The sequence below is a fragment of the Myotis lucifugus genome, unplaced genomic scaffold (genome assembly GCF_000147115.1).
Source record: "Myotis lucifugus unplaced genomic scaffold, Myoluc2.0 scaffold_91, whole genome shotgun sequence".
Lineage (NCBI taxonomy): Eukaryota > Metazoa > Chordata > Mammalia > Chiroptera > Vespertilionidae > Myotis > Myotis lucifugus.
This window is the reverse complement of record NW_005871139.1, coordinates 3,571,344-3,586,467: the sequence shown is the minus strand read 5'-3', so window position 1 is coordinate 3,586,467 and position 15,124 is coordinate 3,571,344. Positions and strand designations below refer to the sequence as shown.

General features: G+C 48.5%; 1 protein-coding gene across 1 annotated transcript in view; it reads left to right on the top strand.

Moving 5' to 3' along the window:
- Positions 1 to 354: 354 nt before the first annotated feature.
- Positions 355 to 15,124, top strand: part of NCKAP5L (NCK associated protein 5 like) — a 36,239-nt gene continuing 21,469 nt past the window's right edge. Inside the window, 1 exon segment of the mRNA XM_006091580.3 lies at positions 355 to 477. The gene's annotated coding sequence lies outside the window, so the exon portion shown is untranslated.

Genomic DNA, 15,124 nt, shown 5'->3' with positions numbered 1-15,124 from the left:
CACGGAAGCAGACGCGCATGTCTGTGGGTCCGCGCGCGCACCCACTTAGTTTTCTGTGCTATAGATGCTCCCCTATTTCACCCCAGTTCGACCCAGCCTGGCGTCCCCTGTCCTCGCACAGAGGAGGTTTTACCGGGCCCACCCGGCCCGGCCCCGGGAAAGTGTTTCTGTACAGCGGGGGAGGGGCAGTCCTTCCCTCCCGGGCGGAAGCGGCGCGCGCCGCCGGGGCAGACTTCGCTCTTGTCCTGGGAACATCTGGAGGAGCTGGGAGGGGCGTGCACCCAGGGTGAGCGCGGATTGGCTGCGCGGGAGGCGGGAGGCGGGATCTGGGAGAGGGGCGGAGTTCCCTAGCCCCTTTAAAGCCTTGACATCAAGAGGCGGACCCAGCAACCCCCCTTCTCAGCCCCTCGCCCCCGATCCTTGGCCATGGACCCGGCGTATCCGGCCTGCCCTGGTCCAGCTCAACACCTGATTTCGGTGAGTTGTGGCCTCCTTGGGACTTAAAGGCGGCGAGTGGTGGGGTCTGTAAGCCACGGGCTGGGGGTGAGAGGCATGAAGGGTAAGGCGCTCGCGGCAGCCTTGGTTCAGAGCGGGCAGCGCGGCTTCCAGCCCGGACCTCGCTGTCTGCCTCTCCCTCCCGCCGCACTCTCCCCAGGGGTCGGGTTGGGACTCTGTCCACCCCCACCCCACCCCCTTCAGCCCCCCGCGCCATCCTCGCGCACACTCCGTGGCCCCGGAAGGGAAACTTTCGGAAGAGGGGGATGTTCCGGGGGCGGTCTCCCTCCTTCTTTGAAAGCACTGACCTTGTCCCAGCTGCGCACCCCACCCACCCGCATCCCACCGTCCGGGTGCCGCTTAGCGGTGCCCGGTGGTTGCGGCGGGGGAGGCTCTTCCCAAAGCGCAGGCGCGGAGACGAGCCGCGGGCTCCTCTGTACACTTCGCAGTTCCTGTGGCCTGGGGCGGCAGGGCGTGGAGGAGCGGGGAGAGGCGGAGAGATCAGGGCCTCGGGGACCGACCCTTCGTGGCTTCGAGGGGAGGCAGATCGGAGGAGGGCAGCCCGATGGGCTGAACACTAAAGAGAGGCCGAGGGAGGGAGAAGGGCTGGGCAGGGAATGGGGCCAGGGCAGCGCCTGCAGAAAAGACTCTGGTCCTGGCTGCGGTGTCAGAAGAATGCCGAGAACGCCCGACACTCCCCTGGCCTAGCCCGACCGGGAAGGCGGTTGTCCGAACCTCAGCCCCCCTTAAGGAATCTCCTTATCCTTATCCCAGGTGGACCCAGGATAAGGATACAGCCCTGGCAATGTCCCAAGGGCACAGGGGCACCGAACCTCCCACAGGCCTAGTTGTCCAGGTGTGTCAGCGCTATCCACCCAGCCTGTCCAGCTGCTACTTTTTGATGCCCGCCTTTCTAAGGACCCAGGGGTCTTGGGCTGATGAATTCCCTCCCCGGCTATAAAGGCAATTCCTCTTACTCTGTTCTGTCTCCCAGAGGTCTTCCTGCCTAAGCACAATTGTCTGCCAGAGGTCATGGTTGGAAACATATGCCTGGGACAGAGATAGTCCTGAGGGACACTAAAGAGGGGGTCAGTGTCTAGCCATTCTGTGGTTAGTACTTGTGGGGATGATGGATCTATCCCAGTTGCCTGTTGCAGACCCTCTTGCAAGACATGCCAGCTGGCTCTGAGACCCCTTGTCTGGCAAAAAGGGCGACACAAAATTCACGTTCATATTGGCCCCTTGTCTCCCTAAGAACAACCTGGGTTATTGTGCTTCCTACCTCAGAGGGACACAAATATTCCTCTCTGGGGAGATTCCCACAAGTTCAACTTTGTTTTCAAAGTCTATGGTCTGTGTCTTAGGTGGCATCAGCCCTCATGCATGAGGTGGCATGGGCCCTCCATCATGTTTCATGGCCTGAGCTGCAGGGAACAAGGGTCTTCCACAATAGGCAGGTGAAAACCAATATACATGAGGACCAAGCTGTTGTCGCTGTGGACTGGGCCAGAAGTTTTGGTCCCTGCACTTAGCCTGCTGTATGACCTTGGCCAAGACAGTTTGTCTCCTGGGCCAGTTTACCCCACCGATAAAATTCAGCAGTTGGGCTGGAAGGCTCTAACAGTCCCTTCCACTTGTGGTACCGTGTGGTTCCACTGATGAGTGATTCCGGAGGGGAGAAAGGTCCTCCCGTAGGGTGGCCCATTTGAAGAGGTAGGTGTTAGGTGATGTTCTAAATCTCATGATTACTTGGGATTAGAACCTTGGGAGGAGAGGAGTAGACTACCTTATCCTACCTAAGAGTAGTCCTTGTCCTTCTCACCCCTGGTGCCTTGGGCTATGAACTGCTGCTGGGGTTTGGCCCACCCATCAAGGCCTTTGGTGAGACATCCTGGCGGGCCAGCCTTTGAGTTGGGCCTATGGGGAGGGGTTGAGAAAGGAGGAGGCCGCCAAAGGCCAGCAAAGTAAGCAGATTCCCAGGAGACAGTTTGCATCTCAGTTGTTGGGACTTGTTTTAGGATCTGGGCCAGAGCACAGCACACTCATCTGCCCTCTTATGGGAAGAAGACAAGGAGGGCCCACTGTTGTTGCCCATTCCACTCCCTGCCCTACTCGCCTCACCTCTGCACTCACACCCCCAACTCCCAGGCAAGGGGCTAAGGACTCTCCCCTGCTGCCCGCACCCAGCCCAGCCAGCCTCCCAGGCCCTGCCATGCCAGCCCACTTTTCCCAGCCTCCTTCCCTCTGGGTTGAAGGCTTTCTCAGGAGTCGGGCTCCCCAGGTTGGGACTTGCTCTGTAGCCCAAGAGCCAAAGGCCTTCGCTTTTTCCTTGTTTGTTTTCATCCTTGCTCTCCCAGGTGCTGAGTGGGATGTCGGAGAGTTAGAGAGGCCATGGGTTGGTTGGATGCCAGCAGATTCTCCTGCCAATATTGTCCTTCCCTCTGCTAGCCCCCTTGGGCCCTGCTTCCCATGGGAGTGAAACTGCAGCAGGGGGTGTTTAGTTAGACCCCCAAGGAAGCCTTTCTCACTGCTAGGAGCCCCTGGAAGGGAGAACTGAAGCTCCCAGGGAGGTCAGTTTCCCAGAAAGTGGGTGATGGCAGAGTCCCCGTCAGAGTGAAGGATGCAGCTGTTGCTAGGCAGAGGCTGCTGTTCCCTCTGGGGTGTGGCTGACGCTGGCAAGCTAGAGACCTCTTCAGAAGCAGGAAGAGCCCTAACCTGTTTGGCTCAGTGGATAGAGCGTCGGCCTGCGGACTGAAGGGTCCCAGGTTCGATTCCGGCCAAGGGCATGTACCTTGGTTGCGGGCACATACCCAATAGGGAGTGTGCAGGAGGCAGCTGATCGATGTTTCTCTCTCTCATCGATGTATCTAACTCTCTATCCCTCTCCCTTCATCTCTGTAAAAAATCAATAAAATATATTTAAAAAAAAAAAAAAAGAAGAAGCAGGAAGAGAAAGGACCCTGATTTAGTAGCTGAAGGGTCCTGGGCCCCACCAGCCATGGGTCACCAGAACTGCGTCTCTCAGAACAAGTGCTGCTTCCTGGCCCTGTTTCCCCTGGCTCCTCCCCCAGTTCACCACCACGACTGTCTGCTGTAACAGTCCTCACCCGAACCTGGCAGGCTCCTCCAGCCCCAGCCAAGCTGCACTAGAGGACTGATTGGATTTTCTACACTCAAAGTTTGGGATTTCTGATTGAACATGCAAATTTATGTAAAGTAACCTGAAATGTGCCACTACATCAAAGCAACATAGAATCATAGACAGGAAGGAATCCTAGAGACAGTGTTAATGCCCTCGTGTTAAAAATGGGGAAACTGAAGTCCAGAGGGAAAAGTGATTCATACAGTGATGAGTGTCAGGCAGGGCTCCTGACTCTGGTCAAGTGTTTTCCATGGTCCCATTCTGCCTTAGTTTCTCGTGCATGAGGAGGCCTGGCTGAATTTAAAGCAGAGAAGGTAGTTCTTGAAGATGAGATTATAGAGAGCTGGGCCTTAGGAGGGGCAGGGTATTATTTCAGGAAACTTCCAAGGGCTCTGGTCAGCTGTCTAATATGTGGAAGTAAACAACTTTAAATCCCTCCCAGCATCACGCTTAATACTTTTCCCCAGGCTCTGCCCTGGAAGGTTAGAGGACAAGGTCATTGGTTGCTACCTGGCTTGGCTCTTATGGTTTCTCTGGAGCTGAGTTGCATCTGTTCTTAGCATCGGAGCTGAGTTACATATGTTCCTAGCATCTCTCCCTAGCATCTCTGCAGGACCAGGCACATATAGACTGTGGATAGACCTTTACAGGCAATGTCTTTATCCTTACCTTCTCATTTGAGTCCCTGCTGCTTCCCTCTGTGGCCACCTTGGGAAAGGGTCTTCAGTGTTCTATGGCTCTTTGCACACCCTTCCCTGCTCTCTTGGAGGGCACAGGCCAGCTGGGCCTCCTCTACAGTTTTCTGCAACATGATCAGCCCAAACAGACCTTGCTATAGGAAGGATCTCATTATTGTAAAATCAGTGCCAAAACGGAAGGGGGCTGAGGATATGGGCTTTGGTTCCCAAGAAGCAGTCTCCCCACTTCTGATGGGTTCTTGGTCTGATCCGCCTACCCAGCTTCAGGATGCGCCCCGCTCCCACTTTATGGACTGTACCTGTGGCATGCGGTTATTTGGAGGGCTAAGCCCCCACTTACCCTGTGGTTTCTGCTCGAGTTGCAGAGATGGAGGAGATGCTCCAAGCAGCTGTCAGGCTGCTTTGCAGAACTTGGGGAGAGAGGGTGGGTGTATGCACTCAAGATCAGAGGCCCTGGTCCCAGACAGGGCTACCACCAAGCCCTGCTTCACCTGGGGAGGGGCTTGGGACACACATCTGGGGTCTTTCCTCACCTCCTCAAACCCAGATCTGGCTGACTCTGGAAGGAGTGCCCTTATCTTCAGTATCCCCTCAAAACACAACAGATATGGAGCTGGCACCTTCGTTTCTTCACTGCCCAGTGGCCTTGGCACTTGCATCCTTAGCTCTGTTTGAGGGGAAATCCTTCTCCCTGAGCCTCAGTTTCCCAGCCTGTGCTGATGGATTAATAACACATCATCATTGGGGTGTGGCACCTGCTCGATAATTACCGTTTTCCCAGCTCTGGGAGTTACAAGATGAAAGAGTCCTGAGGAGGCCAGGCTGTTATTAAGGTGAATTATCATTGCTGTTATTACTGATTTCTAAAAATCCAGCAGCCACTGAGAAGAGCCCAATCAGGCACAGCTCCCTGAACCTTATGCTGGTCCTTGAGCTCTGGGAATTCTTCAGTCCTCAGTAAGCTTTTTTTTTTTTTTTAAAGTATAGCTAATTTTATTTAATTTATATTTTTAATATATTTTATTGATTTTTTACAGAGAGGAAGGGAGAGGGATAGAGTCAGAAACATCAGTGAGAGAGAAACATCGATCAGCTGCCTCCTGCACACTCCCTACTGGGTATGTGCCCGCAACCAAGGTACATGCCCTTGACCGGAATCGAACCTGGGACCCTTCAGTCCGCAGGCCGATGCTCTATCCACTGAGCCAAACCGGCTAGGGCAAGTATAGCTAATTTTAAAGGAGAGACACCCCATTCTGCTGCTCATGCTGTGCCTGCAGGGCTTGGGTATTGGATGCTGCTTGGGGCATTGGTCTGCAGTTCTCAAATTGTCCCTCCCTGAAGACCCCCTGGATAGAGGAATAATGAGGCTTTTCCTAGACAGGACTGTGAGGGTCCCTGGAACTCCTGGGGCGTGGCTCTGGGCTTCTGAGTAACTGCAGTTCCCAGAGGCTGATTCACTTCACCCCCCAGCTGGCTTGATGTGGGGGCTGTAATTGGCCCTTTTGTGTGAGGATCTGTTGAGACACCCTCAGAACCTGCCCGCAACAGCCCTAGGCCTGTCCAGGAGTCACTTACCCCACTCTATCCCTACCTGCCCCAAACTCTCACCTTGCCCAGCCTCCCACCTCTGCCTCTGACCTTGGCCAGACCCTGTTAGCCCCCTTCCCAAGAATCTACGATGAACTCTTATCCAGGCTGAAGTGGCCCTGATCAGCTTGTGAATAATTCGGTGTTACCACCCCACACCACAGTCTGGGGTGGGAGGGCCTCTCCCCTAGCCCAAGGAGCGATTTCTGGGAAGAAAGGGAGTGGAAACACTGGCATCCCTTGGCCAGAATCCCCTACTCATTTGGCCAGATCTCCTCACCCCTCCTGTTTCAGGGGCTTGGTTCGTACTTTCTAATAGGGGAAGTGAGAGTAGATGGCCCCAGCTGGGAGGGGCTTTAGAAATCACTTGGTCATGTGGTTATTCCTTCTAACATTTTTTAAAACTTTTTTTTTAGTATGCTTTTATTGATTTTAGAGGGATAGAGGAAGGCAGAGGGAGAGAGAAACATCAATGGTTGATGAGAAAGAACCATCCATTGGCTGCCTCCTGCACACCCCCTACTAGGGATTGAGCCTGAAACCCAGGCATGTGCCCTGACCAGGAATTGAACCAGTGACCTCTCTGTGCATGGGATGATGCTCAACCAACTGAGCCACACTGGCCAGGGCCCTTCTTACATATTTTAAAGTTTTATACTTTATTTTTTCACTAGATTTTTTAAAAAAAAAATGTATTTATATTGATTTCAGAGAGAACGGGAGAGGGAGAGAGAGATAGAAACATCAGTGATGAGAGAGAATCATTGATCGGCTGCCTCCTGCACGCCCCCTACTGGGGATCAAGCCCACAACCCAGGCATGTGTCCTTGACTGGAATCGAACCCAGAACCCTTCAGTCCACAGGCCGACGCTCTATCCACTGAGCCAAACCAGCTAAGGTTCACTAGATTTTTTTTTAACCCAGTCTAAAAATCAAATTGAAAAAAAGCCACACATTGAGAAATCTTGCTCCCATCTCCACTCCCTTCTCCCTCCATAATAATAAGAGAATCACTTATTAGTTTCTTACATCCCTCAAGAGTATCTTTACACAAAAACAAATACAAATATGTATCCTTTTCCCCCTTACCCAAAAGATAGATCTTCTTCTGTCGCCTTACCTGTTGGCAATATCTAGGTGTGCATAGATTTTTCCTGGCACCTGTGTCAGCTTCCGACCTTTACCACTCACCCGAGGGTCTCCCTGTCGGCCCCAGGCCATGAGTAGTGTTCATTCATCTTCGGATACTGAATTTGATTCAGATGCCAGGGTTAGGCCAAAACCAGCCTCTGAGAAATTCTCAAGCAGTGGTCAGCACATTCACCCAGCCAGCCCTTAACTATGTGATAGGTGCTATGCTAGACTCCGGGGGTCCAATGGTCATCAAAAAGCCCGCATTAATCAAATAATTAAACAGTCATAGAATTACATCTGTGATAAAGGCTGCAAAGAAAGGACATATACTGTAAGAGTGAGTAATCAGACCTGGCCCATCTTAGGGGTGGGGTTGTGGAGCAGGGCTGGAGTCTGGGGCCAGGACTGTAGATGTGATACCATGGACCCAGAAAGCTGGGTTTCTCAACTTGATTTCAGTGGTTTCTCTTCTTTCTCCTCCCTGATTCTGTGCCCCTTGAGTTTTATTGTGTCCAAGACATAAAACCCTCTTCTCTGCCAGATGGTGATGATAATGCCTCCTTCCCACCCCCACTCCTGCTTTCTCTTTCCCCAGCCCTGGGACTTCAGCCTCCTGAAGTTGGAGCCTTCCTTTTCACTGTAGGCTGAGGGGAAGTTGGGGGGTGTTTGCTTCTTACTTCCTCTGTAGACAGCACCTCACTTCCTGTCCCTAGCGCTAGAAGAAGGCTAAAGCTCTTGGCTTTGCTGTCCCTTCCTCTCCACAACCCCACCCCTGCTTTCCTGGGAAGCCTGTAGGCCCTGTAGGAGGAAGGCAACATCAAAGCCAATGGCTTCTCCCTAAGGCCCGGCTGAGTTCCTCACTCGCACCCCACATCCCCTCACGAGGAAACCTGTCTTTTCAGCTACAGTTCCTCTCCAGACATGATCTCATCCTTTTCTTCTATGCCCTGTAAGGAGAGAGGAGTCAGAGAGGTCACCCCATTTTACAGATAGGAAAACTGAGTCCTAGGGGGTTTCTAGGCTTCACATGGGGTCATGCAGTATGAGCAAGCCAGAACTGGAATCCAGGAAGCCTGTTCCCGTTTGTGGGCACAAACAAGAGCAGAGCCAGTGGAGGCTTGTGGGCGAACTAGAGCTACTTTCTCCTCCCAGAGCAGAGCTAGCAGCTGAGGAGGTCACCTCTGGGCTCTGGCCAAATGGTGCCACTAAGTCAGCCCTGGAGCTTCCTAGACACAGCGGTGCTGAGCCAGCCACAGCCTGTTCCCTTTGAAGAAAGAGATCTCTTCCCACCCACCCCCACCTTCCCTCTGAGATTCCACAGTCTGTTCCATGCTTCTATGTCTCTGGATCTATTTTGTTCATCAGTTTATTTTGTTCATTAAATTCCACATATGAGTAAGATCATGTGATACTTGTCTTTCTCTGACTGGCTTATTTCGCTTAGCATAGTATTCTTCTGGTCCCTCCATGCTGTCTCAAAGGGTGCATAGTATTCCATGGTGTAAATGTACCACAACTACTTTTTTATCCACTCTTCTTCTTATGGGCACTTGGGCTATTTCCAGATCTTAGCTATTGTAAATTGTGCTGCTATGAGCAGAGGGGTGCATACATTCTTTCTGATTGTTTTTTGGGGGGCCTCTTAGGATATATTCCTAGAAGTGGGATCACTGGCTCAAATGGCAGTTCTTATTTAATTTTTGAGAAAGCTCTCCATACTGTTTTTCCATAGTGGCTGCCAGTCTGCATTCCCAGCAGCAGTGTACTAAGGTTCCCTTTTCTCCACATCCTTGCCAGCACTTGTCATTTGTTGATGGTATGAGGTGATACCTCATTGTTGTGTTATTTTTTTAAAAAATATTTTTATTGATTTCAGAGAGGAAAGAAGAGGAAGATAGAAACATCAGTGAGGAGAGAGAATCATTGATCGGCTGCCTCCTGCATGCTCCCCACTGGGGATCGAGCCCATAACCCGGGCGTGTGCCCTAACCAGGATGGAACCATGACCTCTTGGTTCGTGGGTTGACGCTCAACCACTGAGCCATGCCAGCCAGGCTAAGTTGTATGAGTTCCTTATATATTTTGGATATTAACCCTTTATCAGATGTATCATTGCCAAATATATCCTCCCATACAGGGGCCTCCCTTTTCATTTTGTTGATGTTTTCTTTTGCTGTGCAGAAACTTTTTATTTTGATGTAGTCCCATTTGTTTATTTTTTCCTTAGTTTCCTTTGCCCTAGGAGAAGTATCCGTAAACATAATGCTACGAGAGATGTCTGAGATTTTGCTGCCTATGGTTTCTTCCAGGGTTTTTATGGTTTCACAACTTACATTTAAGTCTTTTATTCATTTTGAGTTTATTCTTCTGTATGGTGTAAGTTGGTGGTCTAGTTTCATTTTTTTTTTTTTGCATGTATCTGTCCAATTTTCCTAGCACCACTTATTGAAGAGACTGTCTTGAATCCACTGTATGTCCTTGCCTCCTTTATCAAATATTAATTGAGTATAATGACTAGCATTGATTTCTGGGGTCTCTGTTCTGTTCCACTGATCTATATGCCTGTTCTTATGCCAATACCAGGCTGTTTTGATTACAGTAGCTTTGTAGTAAAACTTGACATCTGGTTGTGTGATTCCTCCAACTTTGTTCTTCTTTCTCAAGATTGCTGCAACTATTTGGGGTCTTTTTTGGTTCCATATAAATTTTTGGAGTATTTGTTCTAAGTCTGTGAACTATGCCATTGGTATTTTAATAGGGATTGCATTGAATCTGTAAAGTGCTTTGGGTAGTATGGACATTTTAATGATGTTAATTCTACCTATCCATAAGCACGATATATTCTTCCACTTGTTTATATCTTCCTCTATCTCTTTTTTCAATGTCCTGAGGTTTTCCAAGTACAATTCTTTTATTTCTTTGGTTAAGTTTATTCCTAAGTATCTTAATTTTTTTGTTGCAGTGGTAAATGGGATTGTTTGTTTAGTTTCTCTTTCTGAGAATTCATTATTGGTATATAAAAAAGCCATCAATTTCTGGGTGTTAATTTTGTATCCTGCTGCATTACTGAATTCCTTTATTAACTCTAGTAGTTTTTTTGGTGGAATCTAGATCTTCTATGTACAATATCATGTCATCCTAGCTAATAAAGGGAATATGCTAATTGACCCTCACACCATTGCAAAGATGGCGCCCACAGCCAATAAGGAGGGAATATGCTAATTGACTGTCACACCCTCAAAGATGGCGGCACCCAGTCCCCTCAGCTGCGCACCTGCCTCCGGAGTCCCCCAGTCCCTTCAGTCCCCCAGGGCCAGCCCGAGGCGCAGGCAAGCCTTGGATGGTGGCTGCCCGGCCACCAAGGCTCAGGTAACCAGGGCCGGTCAAGGCTTGCGCTGCCGGCAGTGGCAGCAGCAGAGGTGTGATGGAGTGTCACCTTCCCCTGATCTTCGGGTCACCTCCCGCCCCTGAGGTCACCCCAACTGTGAGAGGGGGAAGGCCAGGCTGAAGTATCCCCCCCCCCCCCTGTGTATGAATTTTCATGCACCAGGCCTCTAGTTTGTAAATAATGAGAGTTTTACTTCCTCCTTTCCCATTTAGGTGCCTTTTATTTCTACTTCTTGTCTGATTGCTGTGGCTAGGACTTCCATTACTATGTTGAAGAAGACTGGTGAAAGTGGACATCCCTATCTCGTTCCTGTTCTTTGGGAAAATGGTTTTAGTTTTTGCCTATTGAGTATGACGTTCTCTGTAGGTTTGTCATATATGGCCTTTATTATGTTGAGATATGCTCCCTCTATTCCCACTTTGCTGAGAGTTTTTATCAAAAATGGGTGTTGGATTTTGTTGAATGCTTTTTCTGCATCTATTAATATGTCATGTGATTTTTGTTAATATTTTGTTGAGGATTTTAGCATCTATGTTCATCAGGAATATTGGCCTGTAGTCCTCTTTATTTGTAGTGTCTTTATCTGGTTTTGGAACTAGGATAATGCTGGCCTCATAAAAAGAGCTTGAAAGTGTTCTTTCCTCTTGGATTTTTTAGAGTAGTTTGAGGAGGACAGGTGTTATTTCTTTGAAGATTTGGTAAAACTCTCCTGTGAAGCTGTCTAGACCAGGGCATTTGTTTGCTGGGAGTTGTTTTTTTTGTTTGTTTTTCTTGAGGACGGGGGGGAGGGGGGGGGAGAGTAGTCTGAATTGAGTTATGAGGCCCCCTTGCGGAGTGCCTCACCTCAGCCATTGAACTCACTTTGCTGGCCGTGAGTCTGTTCCAAGCTCCGCTTGAGGAGGCATCCGCCAGGCCCCTCCCAAGGGCGGGGTCCGTGGCATCTCCTGCCTAGTCTGCCCTCACGGGGAGACCCGTTCTCTGGGAACTCACCTCCCCGCTGCTCAGGGAGGGCCCTGTTAGGGCCGCTCTTGGCCCTAGTCTCAGACCTTCCCAGGGGACATGGGGTACAGTGACAAGGTGCACTCAGTGCATAGCCCCACCAATGAGCTTCCCTCCACCCTTGCTGGGAGTTTTTTTTATTACTGCTTCTATTTCATCAGTTGTTATTGGCCTATTTAGGTTTTCTGATTCTTCCTGATTCAATTTTGGGAGATTATATGTTTTTAGGTATTTGTCCATTTCCTCCACATTGTCCAGTTTGTTGGCATATAGTTGTTCATAGTATTTTCTTATAATCCTTTGTATTTCTGTTGTATCAGTTGTTACTTCACCTCTTTTGTTTCTGATTTTATTTATTTGGGTCCTCTCTCTTTGTTTCTTGATGAGTCTGGCTAACAGTTCATCAATCTTGTTTATCTTTTCAAAGAATCAGCTCTTGGTTTCATTGTTTTTTTAAGCCTCTATGTCATTTATTTCTGCTCTAATCTTTATTATTTCCTTCCTTCTACTTACTCTGGGTTTTTCTTGTTGTTCTTTTTCTAATTCTTTAAATTGTAAGGTTAAATAGTTCATTATTAATTTTTCTTGTTTTTTGTGGTAGGCCTATAAGTGCTATGAACTTCCTTCTCAGCACTGCTTTCGCTGTGTCCCATTAAACTCCTCTAGAACAGCGGTCGCCAACTGGTGGTCCACGGACCACTGGTGGTCCATGAGGTCCAAAAGGTTGGTGACTGCTGGTTTAAGGAAACCTTTGGAGCAGCAGTCACCAACCGGTGGTCCACAGACCATTGGTGGTCCGTGAGGTCTAAAAGGTTGGCAACTGCTGCCCTAGAAGATTTTTTAAAATCTATTTAGGTGTTCCTATATTGGGTGCATATATGTTTACCGGGGTTATATCCTCTTGTTGGATCGATTCCTTTAGTATTATATAGTGACCTTTATTATCTCTTGTTATGGCCTTCATTTTGAAGTCTATTGTTACTCCAGCTTTTTAAAATTATTATTATTCTATTTGCATGGAAAATATTTTTCCATCCTTTCACTCTCATCCAGTGTGTCTTTTGTTCTGAGGTGGTTTTCTTGTAGACATCATATAATGGGGTCATGTTTGTTTCTTTGTTTTAATCCATTCAGCTACCCCATGTCTTTTGATCATAGTGTTTAATCTATTTATATTTAAGGATATTATTGGTAGGTACTTATTTATTGCCATTTTTATTCTTTATGCCTATGTTTCTCTTTATATATATTTCTTCTCTTCCCTTTAGCATTTCGTGCAGTGCTGGTTTGGTGGTGATAAACTCCTTTATCCCTTCTTCTCTGGGAAGCTCTTTATTTCACCATCTATTTTGAATGATAGTCTTGCTGGATATAGTAATCTTGGTTTCAGATCCTTGCTTTTTATTACCTTGAATATTTTATGCCATTTCCACCTGGCCTGTAGTGTTTCTGAAGAGAAATCAGCTGATAGCCTTTTGGGAGCTCTTTTGTAAGTAACAAATCACTTTTCTCTGCTGCCTTTAAGATTCTCTCTTTATCTTTAACTTTTGGCATTTTAATTATGATATGTCTGGGCATGGGCCTCTTTGGGTTCTTCTTGCTTGGGACTCTCTGTGCCTTCTGAACTTGTGTGACTTTTTCCTTCACTATTATTTCTTCAAATGCATTTCTATCCCTTGCTCACTTTCTTCCCCTTCTGGCATTTCTATTATGTGAATATTGTTATGTTTCATGTTGTTCCACACTCCCTTAAGCTATCCTCTTGCTTTTTGCTTTTTGTTTTGTTCTCTGATTAAGTGATTTTTTTCTATCCTGTCTTCTAATTCACTGATCCAGTCCTCGGCTTCTCCTAATCTGTGTATTCTTTCCACTGTGTTCTTTACTAGTTCTGTGTCATTCTTCATAGTTACTATATCTTTTCTCGTGCTGTTGAGCATCTTTGCCATCATTATTCTGAACTCTATGTCTGATAAATTTTATGTCTTCATTTCATTTAGCTCTTCTTCTGGAGAATTCTCCCTTTTTTAAAAAATATATTTCATTGATTTTTTACAGAGAGGAAGGGAGAGGGATAGAGAGTTAGAAACATCGATGAGAGAGAAACATCGATTCAGCTGCTTCCTGCACACTCCCTACTGGGTATGTGCCCGCAACCAAGGTACATGCCCTTGACCGGAATCGAACCTGGGACTCTTGTGTCCACAGGCCGATGCTCTATCCACTGAGCCAAACCGGTTAGGGCCTGGAGAATTCTCTTGTTCTTTCATTTCAGGCTTGTTGTTTTTTTGTTTTGTTTTTTTAAATATATTTTATTGATTTTTTACAGAGAGGAAGGGAGAGGGATAGAGTCAGAAACATCGATGAGAGAGAAACATCGATCAGCTGCCTCCTGCACACTCCCCACTGGGGATGTGCCTGCAACCAAGGTACATGCCCTTGACCGGAATCGAACCTGGGACCCTTGAGTCCGCAGGCCGACTCTCTATCCACTGAGCCAAACCGGTCAGGGCAGGCTTGTTTTTTTGTCTCCCCATTTTGGTAGTCTGTTTGGGTTTTTGTCTGTGTCTGTGTACTAAGTAGATCTGCTATGACTTCCAGTCTCTAGGGCAGGACGTCAGATGCTGTTTGTGACTGGTCCTGAGTACAGTTTGGAGCTATCAGTAATCCACAACTTGTGGCTCCCTCTGCTGGGGCTGGGTGCCTTTGGAAAGGACTAAGATGTGCACCAGGGTCTTCTTTTCCTAGCCCCGGGCCCAGGGGGAGATCAGGCAGAGACTCAAAGCCTCCATTGATCTTCCTCTGCCTTCAGTCTGATTGTTATCAGCCCTGATTAGCCCCAGATGGGGCCAGAAGTCTTTCTGACAGGATGGGGCAACTGCCTTCTCCCCAGGCAAAAGCCTGGGTAGCAAAGGTCTGTGGAGAAAGATCTCCTCCGCAGTGTGAGGAAATGACTCAGCACAGGAAACCGAGGTGGCTGCCCTCCCAGCACCAACCCCATCGCCCCCAACCCTGGACTCTCCTCACACAGCTCCAGTCCACTCTGCCCTGCCTCTGTTGGAGCCCAAGGTGAGTGGCTGCACATGAAATTTTGTGTGTTGGCCCTTTAAGAGGGTGCCTGCCTTTCCAGCCATCTCTGGTTGGCAGACAGATATTATGTGGGCACCTTTCTCAGCTCTGGTGCTCTGGGGAGCCCAGCTTGGGGTTTAGACCCCAGCGTTCTCAGTGGGCACCCCCCACGGCTGAGCTATCCCTCCGAGACTTCAGCTGCTGTCTGTGGGAGCGGCCATCCCTTTCACGCCTCTGCACCTCCTACCAGTCTCTGTGTGGTCTCCACTTTCCATCCTCCGTTATCAGGGCTCTCTCCAGCTAGTCTCCAGTTGATTTTTCAGGGGGGTTCTTCTGTATTTTAGTTGTAATTCTAGTTTGGTCCTGGGAGAATATCAGTATAGCTCTACTTACTCCTCTGCCCTTTTGGAATCCCTCAGGGGAACATTATTTTTAAGATGAGATATATGTACTAGTATGTGTTAACATGAAATGATCTTTAAGATAATGTTAAATGAATAAAGTATGCTATTATAAAAAAAGAAAAATGGAAGACACCTGACAGGTGTGACAGGTGGATGGGGAAGATCCCTTCAGGAGGGAGACACTGAAGGGGCTGGGGCAGAAGGACT